Source organism: Pelobates fuscus, chromosome 1 (genome assembly GCF_036172605.1).
Source record: "Pelobates fuscus isolate aPelFus1 chromosome 1, aPelFus1.pri, whole genome shotgun sequence".
Taxonomy (NCBI): Eukaryota; Metazoa; Chordata; class Amphibia; order Anura; family Pelobatidae; genus Pelobates; species Pelobates fuscus.
The window spans coordinates 122,371,078-122,384,319 of NC_086317.1; the positions used below are offsets into that span (position 1 = coordinate 122,371,078).

At 32.4% G+C, this 13,242-nt stretch overlaps 12 non-coding genes across 12 annotated transcripts; all 12 read right to left on the reverse strand.

Moving 5' to 3' along the window:
* Positions 1 to 237: 237 nt before the first annotated feature.
* Positions 238 to 309, reverse strand: TRNAC-GCA (transfer RNA cysteine (anticodon GCA)). The gene has a single exon. It is a non-coding gene; the product is annotated as a tRNA-Cys (tRNA).
* Positions 310 to 712: 403 nt separating this feature from the next.
* Positions 713 to 784, reverse strand: TRNAC-GCA (transfer RNA cysteine (anticodon GCA)). Its single transcript has one exon. It is a non-coding gene; the product is annotated as a tRNA-Cys (tRNA).
* A 1,345-nt stretch (positions 785 to 2,129) lies between these two features.
* On the reverse strand, positions 2,130 to 2,201 carry TRNAC-GCA (transfer RNA cysteine (anticodon GCA)). The gene has a single exon. It is a non-coding gene; the product is annotated as a tRNA-Cys (tRNA).
* A 403-nt stretch (positions 2,202 to 2,604) lies between these two features.
* TRNAC-GCA (transfer RNA cysteine (anticodon GCA)) lies at positions 2,605 to 2,676 on the reverse strand. The gene has a single exon. It is a non-coding gene; the product is annotated as a tRNA-Cys (tRNA).
* Positions 2,677 to 3,550: 874 nt separating this feature from the next.
* Positions 3,551 to 3,622, reverse strand: TRNAC-GCA (transfer RNA cysteine (anticodon GCA)). The gene has a single exon. It is a non-coding gene; the product is annotated as a tRNA-Cys (tRNA).
* Positions 3,623 to 4,490: 868 nt separating this feature from the next.
* On the reverse strand, positions 4,491 to 4,562 carry TRNAC-GCA (transfer RNA cysteine (anticodon GCA)). Its single transcript has one exon. It is a non-coding gene; the product is annotated as a tRNA-Cys (tRNA).
* A 2,241-nt stretch (positions 4,563 to 6,803) lies between these two features.
* On the reverse strand, positions 6,804 to 6,875 carry TRNAC-GCA (transfer RNA cysteine (anticodon GCA)). The gene has a single exon. It is a non-coding gene; the product is annotated as a tRNA-Cys (tRNA).
* A 1,792-nt stretch (positions 6,876 to 8,667) lies between these two features.
* Positions 8,668 to 8,739, reverse strand: TRNAC-GCA (transfer RNA cysteine (anticodon GCA)). The gene has a single exon. It is a non-coding gene; the product is annotated as a tRNA-Cys (tRNA).
* Positions 8,740 to 9,632: 893 nt separating this feature from the next.
* TRNAC-GCA (transfer RNA cysteine (anticodon GCA)) lies at positions 9,633 to 9,704 on the reverse strand. Its single transcript has one exon. It is a non-coding gene; the product is annotated as a tRNA-Cys (tRNA).
* Positions 9,705 to 10,573: 869 nt separating this feature from the next.
* Positions 10,574 to 10,645, reverse strand: TRNAC-GCA (transfer RNA cysteine (anticodon GCA)). The gene has a single exon. It is a non-coding gene; the product is annotated as a tRNA-Cys (tRNA).
* Positions 10,646 to 11,988: 1,343 nt separating this feature from the next.
* Positions 11,989 to 12,060, reverse strand: TRNAC-GCA (transfer RNA cysteine (anticodon GCA)). The gene has a single exon. It is a non-coding gene; the product is annotated as a tRNA-Cys (tRNA).
* Positions 12,061 to 12,478: 418 nt separating this feature from the next.
* Positions 12,479 to 12,550, reverse strand: TRNAC-GCA (transfer RNA cysteine (anticodon GCA)). The gene has a single exon. It is a non-coding gene; the product is annotated as a tRNA-Cys (tRNA).
* Between the last annotated feature and the right edge of the window lie 692 nt (positions 12,551 to 13,242).

The window sequence follows — 13,242 nt, forward strand, 5'->3', positions numbered from 1 at the left end:
AATGAGAGGAAAATGTGTCCATTCTCCAACAGCATCTAGTAGAAATTTATAACACTATAACCTGTTGCACTGAAATAAAAATCTGTTACTTTTCAAGGAACAGTATGGTAGATTTCATAATACGAGTAGGAAATAAATATTTTGATGAAAAAATGTTTTTCTTAAAATACAATTTTCAAATTGAGGACATGATGTTAGTCATGATTCTGAAAATATATTACCATTCAAGATTTTTAAAAGGGGCACCAGGATTTGAACCTGAGACCTCTTGATCTGCAGTCAAATGCTCTACCACTGAGCTACACCCCCAATTTGGCATGTTTTTATTACTTTTGATTTCCCCCCCAATATAATTTAAGAATGTATTTATTTGTTTTTCTTAATTTAGGTTCTCTTGACGGCCTCCTGCTGGTCAATTGACAGAAATTAGTAAATTCTGCTCTTTGATTTAGAATCGAGAGGAAGATTTCTTCAAATGAGAGGAAAATGTGTCCATTCTCCACCAGCATCTATTAGAAATTTGTAACACTACAACATGTTGCACTGAAATAAAAATCTGTTACTTTTCAAGGAACAGTATGGTAGATTTCATCATGCGAGTAGGAAATAAATATTTTGATGAAAAAATGTTTTTTCTTAAAATACAATTTTCAAATTGAGGACATGATGTTAGTCATGATTCTGAAAATATATTACCATTCAAGATTTTTAAAGGGGGCACCAGGATTTGAACCTGAGACCTCTTGATCTGCAGTCAAATGCTCTACCACTGAGCTATACCCCCAATTTGGCATGTTTTTAATACTTTTGATACTTTTGATTTTCCCCCAATATAATTTAAGAATTTATTTATTTGTTTTTCTTAATTTAGGTTCTCTTGACGGCCTCCTGCTGGTCATTAGCAGAACTCACAAAATCGAGAGAAATGAGTAAATTCTGCTCTTTGATTTAGAATCGAGAGGAAGATTTCTTCAAATGAGAGGAAAATGTGTCCATTCTCCAACAGCATCTAGTAGAAATTTATAACACTATAACCTGTTGCACTGAAATAAAAATCTGTTACTTTTCAAGGAACAGTATGGTAGATTTCATCATACGAGTAGGAAATAAATATTTTGATGAAAAAATGTTTTTTCTTTAAATACAATTTTCAAATTGAGGACATGATGTTAGTCATGATTCTGAAAATATATTACCATTCAAGATTTTTAAAGGGGGCACCAGGATTTGAGTTATACCCCCAAATTTGCATGTTTTGATTACTTTTCCCCCCCCATATAATTTAAGAATGTATTTATTTGTTTTTCTTAATTTAGGTTCTCTTGACGGCCTCCTGCTGGTCATTAGCAGAACTCACAAAATCGACAGAAATGAGTAAATTCTGCTCTTTGATTTAGAATCGAGAGGAAGATTTCTTCAAATGAGAGGAAAATGTGTCCATTCTCCAACAGCATCTAGTAGAAATTTATAACACTATAACCTGTTGCACTGAAATAAAAATCTGTTACTTTTCAAGGAACAGTATGGTAGATTTCATCATGCGAGTAGGAAATAAATATCTTGATGAAAAAATGTTTTTTCTTAAAATACAATTTTAAAATTGAGGTCATGATGTTAGTCATGATTCTGAAAATATATTACCATTCAAGATTTTTAAAAGGGGCACGAGGATTTGAACCTGAGACCTCTTGATCTGCAGTCAAATGCTCTACCACTGAGCTATACCCCCAATTTGGCATGTTTTGATTACTTTTGATTTCCCCCAATATAATTTAAGAATGTATTTATTTGTTTTTCTTAATTTAGGTTCTCTTGATGGCCTCCTGCTGGTCAATCGACAGAAATTAGTAAATTCTGCTCTTTGATTTAGAATCGAGAGGAAGATTTCTTCAAATGAGAGGAAAATGTGTCCATTCTCCACCAGCATCTAGTAGAAATTTGTAACACTACAACATGTTGCACTGAAATACAAATCTGTTACTTTTCAAGGAACAGTATGGTAGATTTCATCATGCGAGTAGGAAATAATATTTTGATGAAAAAATGTTTTTTCTTAAAATACAATTTTAAAATTGAGGTCATGATGTTAGTCATGATTCTGAAAATATATTACCATTCAAGATTTTTAAAAGGGGCACCAGGATTTGAACCTGAGACCTCTTGATCTGCAGTCAAATGCTCTACCACTGAGCTATACCCCCAATTTGGCATGTTTTTATTACTTTTGATTTCCCCCCCAATATAATTTAAGAATGTATTTATTTGTTTTTCTTAATTTAGGTTCTCTTGACGGCCTCCTGCTGGTCAATTGACAGAAATTAGTAAATTCTGCTCTTTGATTTAGAATCGAGAGGAAGATTTCTTCAAATGAGAGGAAAATGTGTCCATTCTCCACCAGCATCTATTAGAAATTTGTAACACTACAACATGTTGCACTGAAATAAAAATCTGTTACTTTTCAAGGAACAGTATGGTAGATTTCATCATGCGAGTAGGAAATAAATATTTTGATGAAAAAATGTTTTTTCTTAAAATACAATTTTCAAATTGAGGACATGATGTTAGTCATGATTCTGAAAATATATTACCATTCAAGATTTTTAAAGGGGGCACCAGGATTTGAACCTGAGACCTCTTGATCTGCAGTCAAATGCTCTACCACTGAGCTATACCCCCAATTTGGCATGTTTTTAATACTTTTGATACTTTTGATTTCCCCCCAATATAATTTAAGAATTTATTTATTTGTTTTTCTTAATTTAGGTTCTCTTGACGGCCTCCTGCTGGTCATTAGCAGAACTCACAAAATCGACAGAAATGAGTAAATTCTGCTCTTTGATTTAGAATCGAGAGGAAGATTTCTTCAAATGAGAGGAAAATGTGTCCATTCTCCAACAGCATCTAGTAGAAATTTATAACACTATAACCTGTTGCACTGAAATAAAAATCTGTTACTTTTCAAGGAACAGTATGGTAGATTTCATCATACGAGTAGGAAATAAATATTTTGATGAAAAAATGTTTTTTCTTTAAATACAATTTTCAAATTGAGGACATGATGTTAGTCATGATTCTGAAAATATAATACCATTCAAGATTTTTAAAGGGGGCACCAGGATTTGAGTTATACCCCCAAATTTGCATGTTTTGATTACTTTTCCCCCCCCCATATAATTTAAGAATGTATTTATTTGTTTTTCTTAATTTAGGTTCTCTTGACGGCCTCCTGCTGGTCATTAGCAGAACTCACAAAATCGACAGAAATGAGTAAATTCTGCTGTTTGATTTAGAATCGAGAGGAAGATTTCTTCAAATGAGAGGAAAATGTGTCCATTCTCCAACAGCATCTAGTAGAAATTTATAACACTATAACCTGTTGCACTGAAATAAAAATCTGTTACTTTTCAAGGAACAGTATGGTAGATTTCATCATACGAGTAGGAAATAAATATTTTGATGAAAAAATGTTTTTTCTTTAAATACAATTTTCAAATTGAGGACAAGATGTTAGTCATGATTCTGAAAATATATTACCATTCAAGATTTTTAAAGGGGGCACCAGGATTTGAACCTGAGACCTCTTGATCTGCAGTCAAATGCTCTACCACTGAGCTATACCCCCAATTTGGCATGTTTTGATTACTTTTGATTTCCCCCCAATATAATTTAAGAATGTATTTATTTGTTTTTCTTAATTTAGGTTCTCTTGACGGCCTCCTGCTGGTCATTAGCAGAACTCATAAAATCAACAGAAATGAGTAAATTCTGCTCTTTGATTTAGAATCGAGAGGAAGATTTCTTCAAATGAGAGGAAAATGTGTCCATTCTCCACCAGCATCTAGTAGAAATTTGTAACACTATAACATGTTGCACTGAAATAAAAATCTGTTACTTTTCAAGGAACAGTATGGTAGATTTCATCATATGAGTAGGAAATAAATATTTTGATGAAAAAATGTTTTTTCTTTAAATACAATTTTCAAATTGAGGACATGATGTTAGTCATGATTCTGAAAATATATTACCATTCAAGATTTTTAAAGGGGGCACCAGGATTTGAGTTATACCCCCAAATTGGCATGTTTTGATTACTTTTGATTTCCCCCCCATATAATTTAAGAATGTATTTATTTGTTTTTCTTAATTTAGGTTCTCTTGACGGCCTCCTGCTGGTCATTAGCAGAACTCACTAAATCGACAGAAATGAGTAAATTCTGCTCTTTGATTTAGAATCGAGAGGAAGATTTCTTCAAATGAGAGGAAAATGTGTCCATTCTCCACCAGCATCTAGTAGAAATTTGTAACACTATAACATGTTGCACTGAAATAAAAATCTGTTACTTTTCAAGGAACAGTATGGTAGATTTCATCATACGAGTAGGAAATAAATATTTTGATGAAAAAATTTTTTTTCTTTAAATACAATTTTCAAATTGAGGACAAGATGTTAGTCATGATTCTGAAAATATATTACGATTCAAGATTTTTAAAGGGGGCACCAGGATTTAAACCTGAGACCTCTTGATCTGCAGTCAAATGCTCTACCACTGAGCTATACCCCCAATTTGGCATGTTTTTAATACGTTTGATTTCCCCCCAATATAATTTAAGAATGTATTTATTTGTTTTTCTTAATTTAGGTTCTCTTGACGGCCTCCTGCTGGTCATTAGCAGAACTCATAAAATCAACAGAAATGAGTAAATTCTGCTCTTTGATTTAGAATCGAGAGGAAGATTTCTTCAAATGAGAGGAAAATGTGTCCATTCTCCACCAGCATCTAGTAGAAATTTATAACACTATAACCTGTTGCACTGAAATAAAAATCTGTTACTTTTCAAGGAACAGTATGGTAGATTTCATAATACGAGTAGGAAATAAATATTTTAATGAAAAAATGTTTTTTCTTAAAATACAATTTTCAAATTGAGGACATGATGTTAGTCATGATTCTGAAAATATATTACCATTCAAGATTTTTAAAGGGGGCACCAGGATTGTGAACCTGAGACCTCTTGATCTGCAGTCAAATGCTCTAGCACTGAGCTATACCCCCAAATTGGCATGTTTTGATTACTTTTGATTTCCCCCCAATATAATTTAAGAATGTATTTATTTGTTTTTCTTAATTTAGGTTCTCTTGACGGCCTCCTGCTGGTCAATCGACAGAAATTAGTAAATTCTGCTCTTTGATTTAGAATCGAGAGGAAGATTTCTTCAAATGAGAGGAAAATGTGTCCATTCTCCACCAGCATCTAGTAGAAATTTGTAACACTACAACATGTTGCACTGAAATAAAAATCTGTTACTTTTCAAGGAACAGTATGGTAGATTTCATCATACGAGTAGGAAATAAATATTTTGATGAAAAAAAATTTTTTCTTTAAATACAATTTTCAAATTGATGACATGATGTTAGTCATGATTCTGAAAATATATTACCATTCAAGATTTTTAAAGGGGGCACCAGGATTTGAGTTATACCCCCAAATTGGCATGTTTTGATTACTTTTGATTTCTCCCCCATATAATTTAAGAATGTATTTATTTGTTTTTCTTAATTTAGGTTCTCTTGACGGCCTCCTGCTGGTCATTAGCAGAACTCACTAAATCGACAGAAATGAGTAAATTCTGCTCTTTGATTTAGAATCGAGAGGAAGATTTCTTCAAATGAGAGGAAAATGTGTCCATTCTCCAACAGCATCTAGTAGAAATTTGTAATACTATAACATGTTGCACTGAAATAAAAATCTGTTACTTTTCAAGGAACAGTATGGTAGATTTCATCATACGAGTAAGAAATAAATATTTTGATGAAAAAATGTTTTTTCTTTAAATACAATTTTCAAATTGAGGACATGATGTTAGTCATGATTCTGAAAATATATTACCATTCAAGATTTTTAAAGGGGGCACCAGGATTTGAGTTATACCCCCAAATTGGCATGTTTTGATTACTTTTGATTTCCCCCCCATATAATTTAAGAATGTATTTATTTGTTTTTCTTAATTTAGGTTCTCTTGACGGCCTCCTGCTGGTCATTAGCAGAACTCATAAAATCAACAGAAATGAGTAAATTCTGCTCTTTGATTTAGAATCGAGAGGAAGATTTCTTCAAATGAGAGGAAAATGTGTCCATTCTCCACCAGCATCTAGTAGAAATTTGTAACACTATAACATGTTGCACTGAAATAAAAATCTGTTACTTTTCAAGGAACAGTATGGTAGATTTCATCATATGAGTAGGAAATAAATATTTTGATGAAAAAATGTTTTTTCTTTAAATACAATTTTCAAATTGAGGACATGATGTTAGTCATGATTCTGAAAATATATTACCATTCAAGATTTTTAAAGGGGGCACCAGGATTTGAGTTATACCCCCAAATTGGCATGTTTTGATTACTTTTGATTTCCCCCCCATATAATTTAAGAATGTATTTATTTGTTTTTCTTAATTTAGGTTCTCTTGACGGCCTCCTGCTGGTCATTAGCAGAACTCACTAAATCGACAGAAATGAGTAAATTCTGCTCTTTGATTTAGAATCGAGAGGAAGATTTCTTCAAATGAGAGGAAAATGTGTCCATTCTCCACCAGCATCTAGTAGAAATTTGTAACACTATAACATGTTGCACTGAAATAAAAATCTGTTACTTTTCAAGGAACAGTATGGTAGATTTCATCATACGAGTAGGAAATAAATATTTTGATGAAAAAATTTTTTTTCTTTAAATACAATTTTCAAATTGAGGACAAGATGTTAGTCATGATTCTGAAAATATATTACGATTCAAGATTTTTAAAGGGGGCACCAGGATTTAAACCTGAGACCTCTTGATCTGCAGTCAAATGCTCTACCACTGAGCTATACCCCCAATTTGGCATGTTTTTAATACGTTTGATTTCCCCCCAATATAATTTAAGAATGTATTTATTTGTTTTTCTTAATTTAGGTTCTCTTGACGGCCTCCTGCTGGTCATTAGCAGAACTCATAAAATCAACAGAAATGAGTAAATTCTGCTCTTTGATTTAGAATCGAGAGGAAGATTTCTTCAAATGAGAGGAAAATGTGTCCATTCTCCACCAGCATCTAGTAGAAATTTATAACACTATAACCTGTTGCACTGAAATAAAAATCTGTTACTTTTCAAGGAACAGTATGGTAGATTTCATAATACGAGTAGGAAATAAATATTTTAATGAAAAAATGTTTTTTCTTAAAATACAATTTTCAAATTGAGGACATGATGTTAGTCATGATTCTGAAAATATATTACCATTCAAGATTTTTAAAGGGGGCACCAGGATTGTGAACCTGAGACCTCTTGATCTGCAGTCAAATGCTCTAGCACTGAGCTATACCCCCAAATTGGCATGTTTTGATTACTTTTGATTTCCCCCCAATATAATTTAAGAATGTATTTATTTGTTTTTCTTAATTTAGGTTCTCTTGACGGCCTCCTGCTGGTCAATCGACAGAAATTAGTAAATTCTGCTCTTTGATTTAGAATCGAGAGGAAGATTTCTTCAAATGAGAGGAAAATGTGTCCATTCTCCACCAGCATCTAGTAGAAATTTGTAACACTACAACATGTTGCACTGAAATAAAAATCTGTTACTTTTCAAGGAACAGTATGGTAGATTTCATCATACGAGTAGGAAATAAATATTTTGATGAAAAAAAATTTTTTCTTTAAATACAATTTTCAAATTGATGACATGATGTTAGTCATGATTCTGAAAATATATTACCATTCAAGATTTTTAAAGGGGGCACCAGGATTTGAGTTATACCCCCAAATTGGCATGTTTTGATTACTTTTGATTTCTCCCCCATATAATTTAAGAATGTATTTATTTGTTTTTCTTAATTTAGGTTCTCTTGACGGCCTCCTGCTGGTCATTAGCAGAACTCACTAAATCGACAGAAATGAGTAAATTCTGCTCTTTGATTTAGAATCGAGAGGAAGATTTCTTCAAATGAGAGGAAAATGTGTCCATTCTCCAACAGCATCTAGTAGAAATTTGTAATACTATAACATGTTGCACTGAAATAAAAATCTGTTACTTTTCAAGGAACAGTATGGTAGATTTCATCATACGAGTAAGAAATAAATATTTTGATGAAAAAATGTTTTTTCTTTAAATACAATTTTCAAATTGAGGACATGATGTTAGTCATGATTCTGAAAATATATTACCATTCAAGATTTTTAAAGGGGGCACCAGGATTTGAGTTATACCCCCAAATTGGCATGTTTTGATTACTTTTGATTTCCCCCCCATATAATTTAAGAATGTATTTATTTGTTTTTCTTAATTTAGGTTCTCTTGACGGCCTCCTGCTGGTCATTAGCAGAACTCACTAAATCGACAGAAATGAGTAAATTCTGCTCTTTGATTTAGAATCGAGAGGAAGATTTCTTCAAATGAGAGGAAAATGTGTCCATTCTCCACCAGCATCTAGTAGAAATTTGTAACACTATAACATGTTGCACTGAAATAAAAATCTGTTACTTTTCAAGGAACAGTATGGTAGATTTCATCATACGAGTAGGAAATAAATATTTTGATGAAAAAATGTTTTTTCTTTAAATACAATTTTCAAATTGAGGACAAGATGTTAGTCATGATTCTGAAAATATATTACCATTCAAGATTTTTAAAGGGGGCACCAGGATTTGAACCTGAGACTTCTTGATCTGCAGTCAAATGCTCTACCACTGAGCTATACCCCCAATTTGGCATGTTTTTAATACTTTTGATTTCCCCCCAATATAATTTAAGAATGTATTTATTTGTTTTTCTTAATTTAGGTTCTCTTGGCGGCCTCCTGCTGGTCATTAGCAGAACTCATAAAATCAACAGAAATGAGTAAATTCTGCTCTTTGATTTAGAATCGAGAGGAAGATTTCTTCAAATGAGAGGAAAATGTGTCCATTCTCCACCAGCATCTAGTAGAAATTTATAACACTATAACCTGTTGCACTGAAATAAAAATCTGTTACTTTTCAAGGAACAGTATGGTAGATTTCATAATACGAGTAGGAAATAAATATTTTGATGAAAAAATGTTTTTTCTTAAAATACAATTTTCAAATTGAGGACATGATGTTAGTCATGATTCTGAAAATATATTACCATTCAAGATTTTTAAAGGGGGCACCAGGATTGTGAACCTGAGACCTCTTGATCTGCAGTCAAATGCTCTACCACTGAGCTATACCCCCAAATTGGCATGTTTTGATTACTTTTGATTTCCCCCCAATATAATTTAAGAATGTATTTATTTGTTTTTCTTAATTTAGGTTCTCTTGAGGGCCTCCTGCTGGTCAATCGACAGAAATTAGTAAATTCTGCTTTTTGATTTAGAATCGAGAGGAAGATTTCTTCAAATGAGAGGAAAATGTGTCCATTCTCCACCAGCATCTAGTAGAAATTTGTAACACTACAACATGTTGCACTGAAATAAAAATCTGTTACTTTTCAAGGAACAGTATGGTAGATTTCATCATGTGAGTAGGAAATAATATTTTGATGAAAAAATGTTTTTTCTTAAAATACAATTTTCAAATTGATGTCATGATGTTAGTCATGATTCTGAAAATATATTACCATTCAAGATTTTTAAAGGGGGCACCAGGATTTGAACCTGAGACCTCTTGATCTGCAGTCAAATGCTCTACCACTGAGCTATACCCCCAATTTGGCATGTTGTTAATACTTTTGATTTCCCCCCAATATAATTTATGAATTTATTTATTTGTTTTTCTTAATTTAGGTTCTCTTGACGGCCTCCTGCTGGTCATTAGCAGAACTCATAAAATCAACAGAAATGAGTAAATTCTGCTCTTTGATTTAGAATCGAGAGGAAGATTTCTTCAAATGAGAGGAAAATGTGTCCATTCTCCACCAGCATCTAGTAGAAATTTATAACACTATAACCTGTTGCACTGAAATAAAAATCTGTTACTTTTCAAGGAACAGTATGGTAGATTTCATAATACGAGTAGGAAATAAATATTTTGATGAAAAAATGTTTTTCTTAAAATACAATTTTCAAATTGAGGACATGATGTTAGTCATGATTCTGAAAATATATTACCATTCAAGATTTTTAAAGGGGGCACCAGGATTTGAGTTATACCCCCAAATTGGCATGTTTTGATTACTTTTGATTTCCCCCCCCCATATAATTTAAGAATGTATTTATTTGTTTTTCTTAATTTAGGTTCTCTTGACGGCCTCCTGCTGGTCATTAGCAGAACTCACTAAATCGACAGAAATGAGTAAATTCTGCTCTTTGATTTAGAATCGAGAGGAAGATTTCTTCAAATGAGAGGAAAATGTGTCCATTCTCCACCAGCATCTAGTAGAAATTTGTAACACTATAACATGTTGCACTGAAATAAAAATCTGTTACTTTTCAAGGAACAGTATGGTAGATTTCATCATACGAGTAGGAAATAAATATTTTGATGAAAAAATGTTTTTTCTTTAAATACAATTTTCAAATTGAGGAAAAGATGTTAGTCATGTTTCTGAAAATATATTACCATTCAAGATTTTTAAAGGGGGCACCAGGATTTGAACCTGAGACCTCTTGATCTGCAGTCAAATGCTCTACCACTGAGCTATACCCCCAATTTGGCATGTTGTTAATACTTTTGATTTCCCCCCAATATAATTTATGAATTTATTTATTTGTTTTTCTTAATTTAGGTTCTCTTGACGGCCTCCTGCTGGTCATTAGCAGAACTCATAAAATCAACAGAAATGAGTAAATTCTGCTCTTTGATTTAGAATCGAGAGGAAGATTTCTTCAAATGAGAGGAAAATGTGTCCATTCTCCACCAGCATCTAGTAGAAATTTATAACACTATAACCTGTTGCACTGAAATAAAAATCTGTTACTTTTCAAGGAACAGTATGGTAGATTTCATAATACGAGTAGGAAATAAATATTTTGATGAAAAAATGTTTTTCTTAAAATACAATTTTCAAATTGAGGACATAATGTTAGTCATGATTCTGAAAATATATTACCATTCAAGATTTTTAAAGGGGGCACCAGGATTGTGAACCTGAGACCTCTTGATCTGCAGTCAAATGCTCTACCACTGAGCTATACCCCCAAATTGGCATGTTTTGATTACTTTTGATTTCCCCCCAATATAATTTAAGAATGTATTTATTTGTTTTTCTTAATTTAGGTTCTCTTGAGGGCCTCCTGCTGGTCAATCGACAGAAATTAGTAAATTCTGCTTTTTGATTTAGAATCGAGAGGAAGATTTCTTCAAATGAGAGGAAAATGTGTCCATTCTCCACCAGCATCTAGTAGAAATTTGTAACACTACAACATGTTGCACTGAAATAAAAATCTGTTACTTTTCAAGGAACAGTATGGTAGATTTCATCATGCGAGTAGGAAATAATATTTTGATGAAAAAATGTTTTTTCTTAAAATACAATTTTCAAATTGATGTCATGATGTTAGTCATGATTCTGAAAATATATTACCATTCAAGATTTTTAAAGGGGGCACCAGGATTTGAGTTATACCCCCAAATTGGCATGTTTTGATTACTTTTGATTCCCCCCCCCATATAATTTAAGAATGTATTTATTTGTTTTTCTTAATTTAGGTTCTCTTGACGGCCTCCTGCTGGTCATTAGCAGAACTCACTAAATCGACAGAAATGAGTAAATTCTGCTCTTTGATTTAGAATCGAGAGGAAGATTTCTTCAAATGAGAGGAAAATGTGTCCATTCTCCACCAGCATCTAGTAGAAATTTGTAACACTATAACATGTTGCACTGAAATAAAAATCTGTTACTTTTCAAGGAACAGTATGGTAGATTTCATCATACGAGTAGGAAATAAATATTTTGATGAAAAAAATTTTTTTTCTTTAAATACAATTTTCAAATTGAGGAAAAGATGTTAGTCATGTTTCTGAAAATATATTACCATTCAAGATTTTTAAAGGGCGCACCAGGATTTGAACCTGAGACCTCTTGATCTGCAGTCAAATGCTCTACCACTGAGCTATACCCCCAATTTGGCATGTTGTTAATACTTTTGATTTCCCCCCAATATAATTTATGAATTTATTTATTTGTTTTTCTTAATTTAGGTTCTCTTGACGGCCTCCTGCTGGTCATTAGCAGAACTCATAAAATCAACAGAAATGAGTAAATTCTGCTCTTTGATTTAGAATCGAGAGGAAGATTTCTTCAAATGAGAGGAAAATGTGTCCATTCTCCACCAGCATCTAGTAGAAATTTATAACACTATAACCTGTTGCACTGAAATAAAAATCTGTTACTTTTCAAGGAACAGTATGGTAGATTTCATAATACGAGTAGGAAATAAATATTTTGATGAAAAAATGTTTTTCTTAAAATACAATTTTCAAATTGAGGACATGATGTTAGTCATGATTCTGAAAATATATTACCATTCAAGATTTTTAAAGGGGGCACCAGGATTTGAACCTGAGACCTCTTGATCTGCAGTCAAATGCTCTACCACTGAGCTATACCCCCAATTTGGCATGCTTTTATTACTTTTGATTTCCCCCCCAATATAATTTTAGAATGTATTTATTTGTTTTTCTTAATTTAGGTTCTCTTGACGGCCTCCTGCTGGTCATTAGCAGAACTCACAAAATCGACAGAAATGAGTAAATTCTGCTTTTTGATTTAGAATCGAGAGGAAGATTTCTTCAAATGACAGGAAAATGTGTCCATTCTCCACCAGCATCTAGTAGAAATTTATAACACTATAACCTGTTGCACTGAAATAAAACTTTGTTACTTTTCAAGCAACAGTATGGTAGATTATATAATACGAGTAGGAAATAAATATTTTGATGAAAAAAATTTTTTTCTTAAAATACAATTTTCAAATTGAGGACATGATGTTAGTCATGATTCTGAAAATATATTACCATTCAAGATTTTTAAAGGGGGCACCAGGATTTGAGTTATACCCCCAAATTGGCATGTTTTGATTACTTTTCATTTCCCCCCCCGTATAATTTAAGAATGTATTTATTTGTTTTTCTTAATTTAGGTTCTCTTGACGGCCTCCTGCTGGTCATTAGCAGAACTCACTAAATCGACAGAAATGAGTAAATTCTGCTCTTTGATTTAGAATCGAGAGGAAGATTTCTTCAAATGAGAGGAAAATGTGTCCATTCTCCACCAGCATCTAGTAGAAATTTGTAACACTATAA